This window comes from Cnephaeus nilssonii (assembly GCF_951640355.1).
Source record: "Cnephaeus nilssonii genome assembly, chromosome: 21".
Taxonomy (NCBI): domain Eukaryota; kingdom Metazoa; phylum Chordata; class Mammalia; order Chiroptera; family Vespertilionidae; genus Cnephaeus; species Cnephaeus nilssonii.
Window position 1 is genome coordinate 43,593,757 of NC_137092.1, and position 8,263 is coordinate 43,602,019.

Here is an 8,263-nt window from a genome sequence, read left to right on the forward strand (position 1 = left end):
ACGCGTCTCCCTCTGGCTCTGTCCTCATGCTCAGCACATGGAGAGGGGCCACCGGATATGGGGTCCTCTACACACTCCGGAGACCCCCAAGCCACGGGCACCAGGGGAGAGGCTGTGGCTTCTGCAGCTGCTGCGCCACAGCGGGGAGCAGGAGGCCACCTGGGAGCCGGGCCTCTCCCTGCCGCCTGGGAAAGCGCTGCCTCCAAATGCGTGTCCGCGGCTCTTGCCAAAGGGAAAGCTGCCCGATTCCAGGCTCTGCCACCAAAGGCCCTGCCGGGCCGTGCGGGCACCTGGAGTTCTGCCTCTTATCACGGCGCCTCGGTTTCTCTGGACCGAGGACGGCGCCTCCGCATGCGGCTCCCAGCCCAGGCCTGCCGGGTGCTCTCCCTCCTCCAGCCACCCGCCAGGACGAGAGCAGGCAGGCAGCGCCTGAGGTCGGCTCACCCCGGGCGTCACCCACCCCTTCTGAGCCCAGCTCTTCCCATCGCTGCCCCCAGGCCCCCCCCCCGCCCCGTGTCGGGGGCACCGCCGGGTCCAAATGCACCTGCGCAGGATGAGCCTCTTCGTGCGCGGGGCGCTCCGTGTCTAAATAGACGAACACGCAGAGCTGGCCTCTAACCTGCATCAGACTCCAGCAGGAACTCCCGGGAGGCACTCGTGACCCCAAAGTCGCTTGGCAGCCCCTGCTCCTCTGGCGAGGAGTCAGCAAGCAGTGTGCTGCCCCCAAAATCCCTGGACTCTCTGGCCAAGTTGTTCCTGCGAAGGAAAGCCCTTGGCGACCGGCTGCTGTGCGTTGGAAACCACCGCTCGGCGCCCGCACCCCCAGTTCTGGGGGAGCTGAGACCCAGCCACTGGGCTGGCTGAGAAGGGCTTGGTCAAGGGGTCTTCGTGTGGCTCTTTGCTCTAAGTGGGTTTGGGGGGGGCTGTAGCGTTGGGGTTACTCTGTGTAGAGGCGGTCTGTGGCCTCCCTGCCGGGCTGCGTCCTCCCAACGCTTCAAACGCTGAGCGCAGCCCGGGGGGCAGACCCAGGAGGTCCCTTTGCCAAAACAGAATGAAGAAACACAGCCCGGGGCCAAACCCTGACGTCCGAACTGTGGGTTCCAGGCGGAGACCCCGGCGGAAGGGGGAGCGCGAGGGCGCTGGTGCCAGCCTCGCGGAGCGCTAGTGGCCGTGGGGGCGAGAAAGGTGACCGGTACCGACCACCCGGCCGGCCCGCACCGCAGACCCGCCCCCGGAGCTCGCCCCCGGGAACACCTGCCGAGGCCCCGAGGCCGCCCGTCCTCCAGCCCAGCCCGGCCTGTCCCGCGCCTCCTCCCAGCCGGGCCCTCGCTCCGCCGTCCGGACGGCTCTCCCCGGGAAAGGACGCCGAGCCGCTCCCTAGTGTGCACCGGGTCAGCGACGACGCACAAGCACCGACAGCGAGCACACTGCGCGCCGCCCACCCGAGGGAAGAGAGGCGCCTTGGCGCTGGGGCCCAGGATGAGCTGAAGTGCGTCACACGTTAGGGGTTTACTTGAACGAGAATTACCTCTGACAGGACAGCGCCAAAGGCAGGGGTTCGGAGCACCCCGCAAGCAGGAGCTGGCGGCACCGAGCAGGGGAGCGCGCGGCGGGGGGGCGGGGGGGATGAGGGGCGCTGCGCGCGGAGAGGGGGGCGGCGCACACGGGCTCTAGCGGGGAAGCCCAGGCGGCCGCTGCGGTCGGTGCGAAGCGGGCGGGATGTGCGGACCCCGCGGACCTGGGCCGATGGGTTTTAGGAGCCCTGACCTCGCCGGGAGGGACGTGAAGGAAATCCTTTGTGAGGACGGCGCCCTCCCGTCCAGGGCGCCCCTAAATCACAAGGCGCTCTTATCGGCCCGGGAGGAGGCGCGGGCTGCAGTCAGCACAACCGCTTCCCGCTGCGGCGCTTTTCCGGTAACCTCCCAACCCTGCCCCCCCCCACCACCACCACCACCCCGCCACCCCGAAAAGCCTCTTTGGTCTTTAGCTGAGGACAGTATGTAAGGAGGGGGCATGGGCCATTTGGGGGAGTTACTCGGTTTTCCTAGGGAGCTCCCATGTATACGGGAGGTATACATGGTATGTAAATTCTGGTTTTCAATCTGTCTTTTATTGGGGGGTTCTCAGCTGAGGTCCTAGAAGGGTAGAGGGCAATTCATTTCCTCCCTCCAAACCCCAAACAGAACGGGGAGTCTCTCTTCCCCATGACAACTGGGAAAAGATCAAAGAAAAAACAAAATAGATCAAAACAAAGGAGATGTTTCTTTTAAAAATGGACACAAACCGTGCGCACTGTTGATTGATTGGTTGATTGATTTTTAATCCCCCCGAGGATATTTTTCCCATTGATTTTGAAAGTAGAGGGGAGGGAGGGGGGAGAGAGAAACATGGATTGGTTCCCTCCCCCTGCACCCTGACCTAGGATGGAGCCCGAAACCTACCTGCGTGCCTTGACCGGGAATTGAACCCAAGACCCTTCAGTCCGAGGGCCAACGCCCTCACACTGAGCAGGACCAGGGCGGGCACACAATTGAAAACTGAAACATGGCAATGACACTGGAGAATCCTCCCAAGGGGACAACTTGATTTAAAGTGTGTATGTCGAGCCCTAGCTAGTTTGGCTCAGTGGATAGAGCATCGGCCTATGGACTGCGGTCCTGGGTTCGATTCCGGTCAGGGCACATGCCCCGGTTTGGGCTCATTTCCCCAGTAAGGGGCGTGCACAAGGCAGCCGATCAACGATTCTCTCTCATCACTGATGTTTCTAACTCTCTCTCCCTCTCCCTCTCTGAAATCAATTTTAAAAATTTTAATAATACATTAAATTTAAAAATTTTAATAACAAATTAACTAATAATGATAAATTAAATTTTAAATAATACATTAAATTAAAATTTTAATAATAAAGTAAATGTCGGGAAATAGGGAAGAAATGGCTACTTCAAAAATCAGAAAAGCCCCGTGTTTAATAGCAGGAGTTTGGAGCTGGAGCCGGATCAAAGGCCTCAGGCCTCTGCCCTCAGTGTAATCTTTCTTAGATGTCTTACTCATCCCTTCGAAGCCCTGCTGACCATCTTACAGTGGGGATCACATTAGTACTCACCTTATAATGAATGTTGTGAAGATTAGCTGACGAAACTGGTAGGGGCAGAAATAGAGTGTTGGGGACCAGCTATAACTGTAAGAAATAGGAATCCTGCTCTGTTAACCGGGATTGTTTTGTTCTGATGAAAGAAGGCGCATTCTAACCTGGCTGGGAGCTGCAGTGGGACCTGGGAGCGCCCCCGGAAATGCGGCCCACCCTCCCCATCGGGAGCTGCCTGTTATCCTGGAAAGATGACCAACCTTGTTGCAGAGACCAGCCCTTTGAGGACACCCAGCCCTTTGCACACCCCAGTCCCCAGTGCCTGTTAACTGCCCATTTGGCAAACCTTTTGCCCACTTCCCCATGTAATCTCTGTCCCTTTACCCAATAGCAGCTGGCTCAAGGGGCGCCGAGCAGATGTTTGTGGACGACCTGCTGCTCTCCATGCTGCCGGCAGGACGGGAATACACGCTCATATGATTCAACCCTGCCTCTGCTCAATTGGCTCACGTGGTGACAGGCAGCCCGGACCCATTGGTTGGCCGGTTACAACCCTATGAATAATGCTGTTAAAAACAAATTTAGCTGTGTAAATTTTTAAGATCTTACTGACTTTATTCAATGATTCATGAGTCAAGCAGCATCCAGTCAGGGTCCAAGGAGCTGTGCAAAATGAGAGGTTTGTAGGCAGAAAGGAGCAGGATGAGAAAGTTACTCCAAGAGACTTTTGTTAACATAAAAACATTCAAACCTGCAAAAGAATTTTTGTGAGTTTATTTGAGTCAAAGTGTCAACAATTGCTAGAAAGCAGAATCTCAGTGGATTGGGATAATGCTCCAGAGAATGTCAGGTTGCTTCTGTATTTACACATTGCAATCAAAGGAGGGGACGTAGGTGGGTTACATGAAATCCATTGGTGATAGACTAGAGAAGTGAGAGAAAGCAAAGCAGGGAAACCCCTGGGATTGGATAAAAAGTAAAATGATGGACACATCCTTAGGTGGGTGCAGGAACAATTCACATGAGAACAATGAAGGAATTTGTGGTCTCTGTCCTGGTGCCCAGGCACATTAGGGGTCCAGGAAAAAGGAAGTTACAAGTGACCCAGACATTTCAAGGATGCTATCATAGATGCAAAAAGACAGATAGGCTCAGTGAAGGTAAAGGCTGACCTTGTCAGTGAAGATACCGGCCTAGGATGTAACTACCCACCATAACTGTTAGGTCTGACAAAAAATTGAATCGGTACCCCCTCCCCTGGGAGCTGACCTTCAGGCCACTTCACAATGGACAGGCCACTTGCTTAGACCACATTCCACTGGCTAAGACCATTCTCTCTCCCCTCCGGACTTTCCCGGAATCCACACCTGCACAGAGAGTTCTCCGCCCAGAGAAAGCCCGCCCAGAGTCCTTAACAACCTGACTCCCCGTCTTTGGGGGCTGGCGCCATTTGGGGGCTCAGCCCATCTGGTGTCCAGATGACCTAATAAATTCATAATTCTTTACCCCTTTGGCCTCCTTTGGCAAGCCTAACAATAACTGCTTTTAGTTACATTTCAGACCATCCTTTGTGGTGACTCTAGGTCTCTGAGTTTGCAAGACCGCCACACAGGCCTTCCCGGAGCTTGTCAGCCCCTTTCGTCCACACTATGACAAGGTCATGCTCCCTTAAGGGCCAGCAGGGGTCTATCAGGCAGACACCTAATTAAGTGCAGATGATTCCTGGTGTAGATTCTGTTTCTGAGAAAGCCAGCACTGTAACTAAGTCTCCGTTTGATGACATGGGGTTTAGCATAGGTGACTTCATTTTGGTTGGGCTTGTTGTCTTGTTTTTAACTATTCTTAACACAGAACCTTGCATATAAATGTGTTTATCATCATTGGAGACCAGGAGAACGGCGGGGCGGGGGGACTGGGGTTTACGGACCCACTGCGAGAAGGGCAGACATGTGCTATCAACTCAAATGGCTCCAGCTCTGGGCATGTGAGATTCCAGTCACTTGCTTCAGAAGCTGCTCTTTTCTCTTTTTTCCTGCTTGGTTGGGAGTTGTTTCTCTTCCTCTTCATCCTCTGACCACCCTTCAGTGGATCCCCATGATTGCTTTATCAGCCGCTCTAAGATTTCCTCCTTCCACCCACTTCCTCAAGAGCAGAACTACCCCAGGCAACACTACAGCTGCTCACCCCAAAGAAGGAGAAAGTCTGGCGGGAAGGCGACCGCAGAGGGGAAGTGAGGGCAATGGAGCTGAGGAGGCTCTGTCAGGGGTTTCCATCAGACCTGCCGCCAGCATCACCAGTCTACCCAGGACACCTCTGGGAATTCAAGTCCTTGTTGACAGCGTGGTCACCTTTAACAGCCTTTTTAGAAATGCAGATGCTCTGAGCTCGGTGACCATTGACCTCAGTGCCGGGATTTGTTCAGCGCTGTTTCAGAAGGGAGAGTGCTGACGCTCTTCTGCTGAGAGGAGAGTGAAATAACCCGAGAGAAGGGCTACTTCCCAGGAAGCCAAGACCCAGGACAAAGGGAGGGTTACCTCTGAGAACCAAGGTTAGGAAGGGAGAGATGAGGCCAGATTGCATTCATTTATTTATTTTAATATTTTTAATTTAAGTATAGTTGGTATATAATAATATACTAGCTACATGAGTTTCAGGTGTACAACATGGTGATTCAACATTTTTATACTTTTTGTTGTTGTCACCCTACTACTTCTAGTCATCATCTGTCACCATGCAAACCTCTCATAATAGTATTTTTTAATATTTTTTATTGATTTCAGAGAGGGAGAGGGAGAAAGATATAGAAACATGCATCAATGATGAAAGAGAATAATTTTTTATATTTTTTATTAATTTCAGAGAGGATGGGAGAGGGAGAGATAGAAACATCAATGATGAGAGGGAATCATTGATTGGCTGCCTCCTGCACATCCCCTACTGGGGATCGAAACCGCAACCTGGGCATGTGCCCTTGACTGGAATCAAACCCGGGACCCTTCAGTATGCAGGCCGACGCTCTATCCACTGAGCCAAACCGGCTAGGGCTCTCATAATAGCATTGACTAGGTTCCCCTTAACCATGATCCCCCGACCCCACTCCCCTCTGGCAACTGTCCCTTTGATCTGTTTCCATGAGTCTGTTTTGATTTCGTTGGTTTGTTTATTTAGATTCCACATATAAGTGAAACCATATGGTAATTGTTTTTCTTTTTTAAAAAAATATTTTAATCTGTTGAGAATATTACAAATGTCCCCCATCCTCCCCCATTACCCTCCTCCACTCAGTCCCGCCCCACCCCAGGCATTCGCCACCCTATTGTCTGTATCCATAGGTAATGCATATATGCATATGTTCTTTAGTTAGCCTCTTCCTGCACCCCCCTTTTCCTCTGATATTTGTCAGTCTGTTCCATGTTTCTATGTCTCTAGTACTATTTTATTCATCAGCTTATTTTGTATATTAGATTCCTTGTTGTTTATTTTTATTTTTAGATTCAATTGTTGATAGCTATGTATTTATTGCTATTTTATTGTTCATATTTCTTCCTCTCCTCCTCCTCCTCCTCCTCCTCCTCCTCCTCCTCCTTCTTCTTCTTCTTCTTCTTCTTCTAGAATTCCCTACAACATTTCATGTAATACTGGTTTGGTGGTAATGAACTTCTTTAGCTTGTTCTTGTCTGGGAAGCTCTTTATCTGACCTTCAATTCTAAATGATAGCTTTGCTGGGTAGAGTAATCTTGATTGTAGGTCCTTGCTATTCATCACTTTGAATGTTTTTTGCCACTCCCATCTGGCCTGCATAGTTTCTGTTGAGGAATCAGCTGACAGTTGTATGGGCTATCCCTTGTAGGTAACTAACTGCTTTTCTCTTGCTGCTATTCTTTTTTGCTTTACCACCACACAGCTGTATTGGCACAATCTACATGAACTGTCACTGGTCTGTCCCAAGAAGGACAGACAGGCCTTTTCTCTCATACTGTTACTGAAATGTAAAGTAATACAATTGCAAATCAAACTTACATTATCAGCAACCAGTTCTTAGCCCAGGTGTTAATTATGATCATATGATCTTGGGGGGGGGGGGGCGGCGCGGGGCACCTTTTCCTAAGACACGTGGCTGCAGAGGGCCAGTGTGTCAGCGTCCCCCCTCAGTGGCACTGCACCTTTCTGGAAAATATGCCTTCAGGCTTCTTCCCATCCTCAAGGCAGCAGCAAATCCTTCCTCTCGCCTCCTTTGGGCCAAAGCAGCCAAGGATTTAAAAGTCTTTGGTTCATAGATGGCCAGATCAGCCAGCACTTTCCTGTTGAGCTCTACCTGGCACTTAATTAAATTGCCAACAAATGCTGGGTAATGCAGGCTGTGTTCCTGGGAAGCAGCTGTAATTCGATCAATCCAGAGCATCCTCAGGATCCTTCTCTTCTGTCTCCAGCTTTCCTGCATTTCACAAATGCTCTGATCACAGCCCTGATGGCCAGCCCGTTGCAGCAGTTCTTCCTCCCCCGGAAGTGCCGCATGTCTCAGCACCTCCTGCACCCACCAGAGGTGGTCAGTGAGCCAGAGCTGCATCATGAGGAAGACCATGGTGCCCAGCTGGCATCCCCACTCAAAGACCTCTTGCTGCATTTAAGTTTCTCTCTTTGTCTTTAACGTTTGGCATTTTAATTATGATGTGCCTTAGTGTGGGCCTCTTTGGGTTCATCTTGTTAGCGACTCTCTGTGCTTCTGGGAATTGTAAGTCTATTTCTTTCATGGGGGTGGGGGTTCTGTCATTATTATTTCAAATAGGTTTTCAGTATCTTGCACTCTCTCTTATCCTTCAGCACCTCCATGATGTGAATGTTGATATTCTTGAAGTTGTCCCAGAGGCTCCTTACACTATCTTCATATTTTTGGGGTCTTTTTTTCTTTTTATTCTTCTGATTGGGTGTTTTTTGCTTCCTCGTATTCCAAATCGCTGATCTGATTCTTAGCATCCTTTACTCTACTATTGATTCCCTGTAAATTATTCTTCATTTCAGTTAGTGTATGCTTAATTTTCTGATTGATCCTCTTTCATGTCTTTGATATTTTCACTAAGATCCTTGAAGCTCTCACTAAGATCCTTGAGCATCCTTATAACCATTGTTTTTAACTCTGTATCCAGTAGTTTGCTTGCTTCCATTTCATTTAGTTATTTT

At 51.0% G+C, this 8,263-nt stretch overlaps 1 pseudogene across 1 annotated transcript; it reads right to left on the reverse strand.

Annotated features, from left to right (window-relative positions):
• Positions 1-7,233: 7,233 nt before the first annotated feature.
• LOC307092893 (large ribosomal subunit protein bL20m-like) lies at positions 7,234-7,667 on the reverse strand (annotated as a pseudogene). The gene has a single exon. The product of its transcript is annotated as a large ribosomal subunit protein bL20m-like (transcript).
• Between the last annotated feature and the right edge of the window lie 596 nt (positions 7,668-8,263).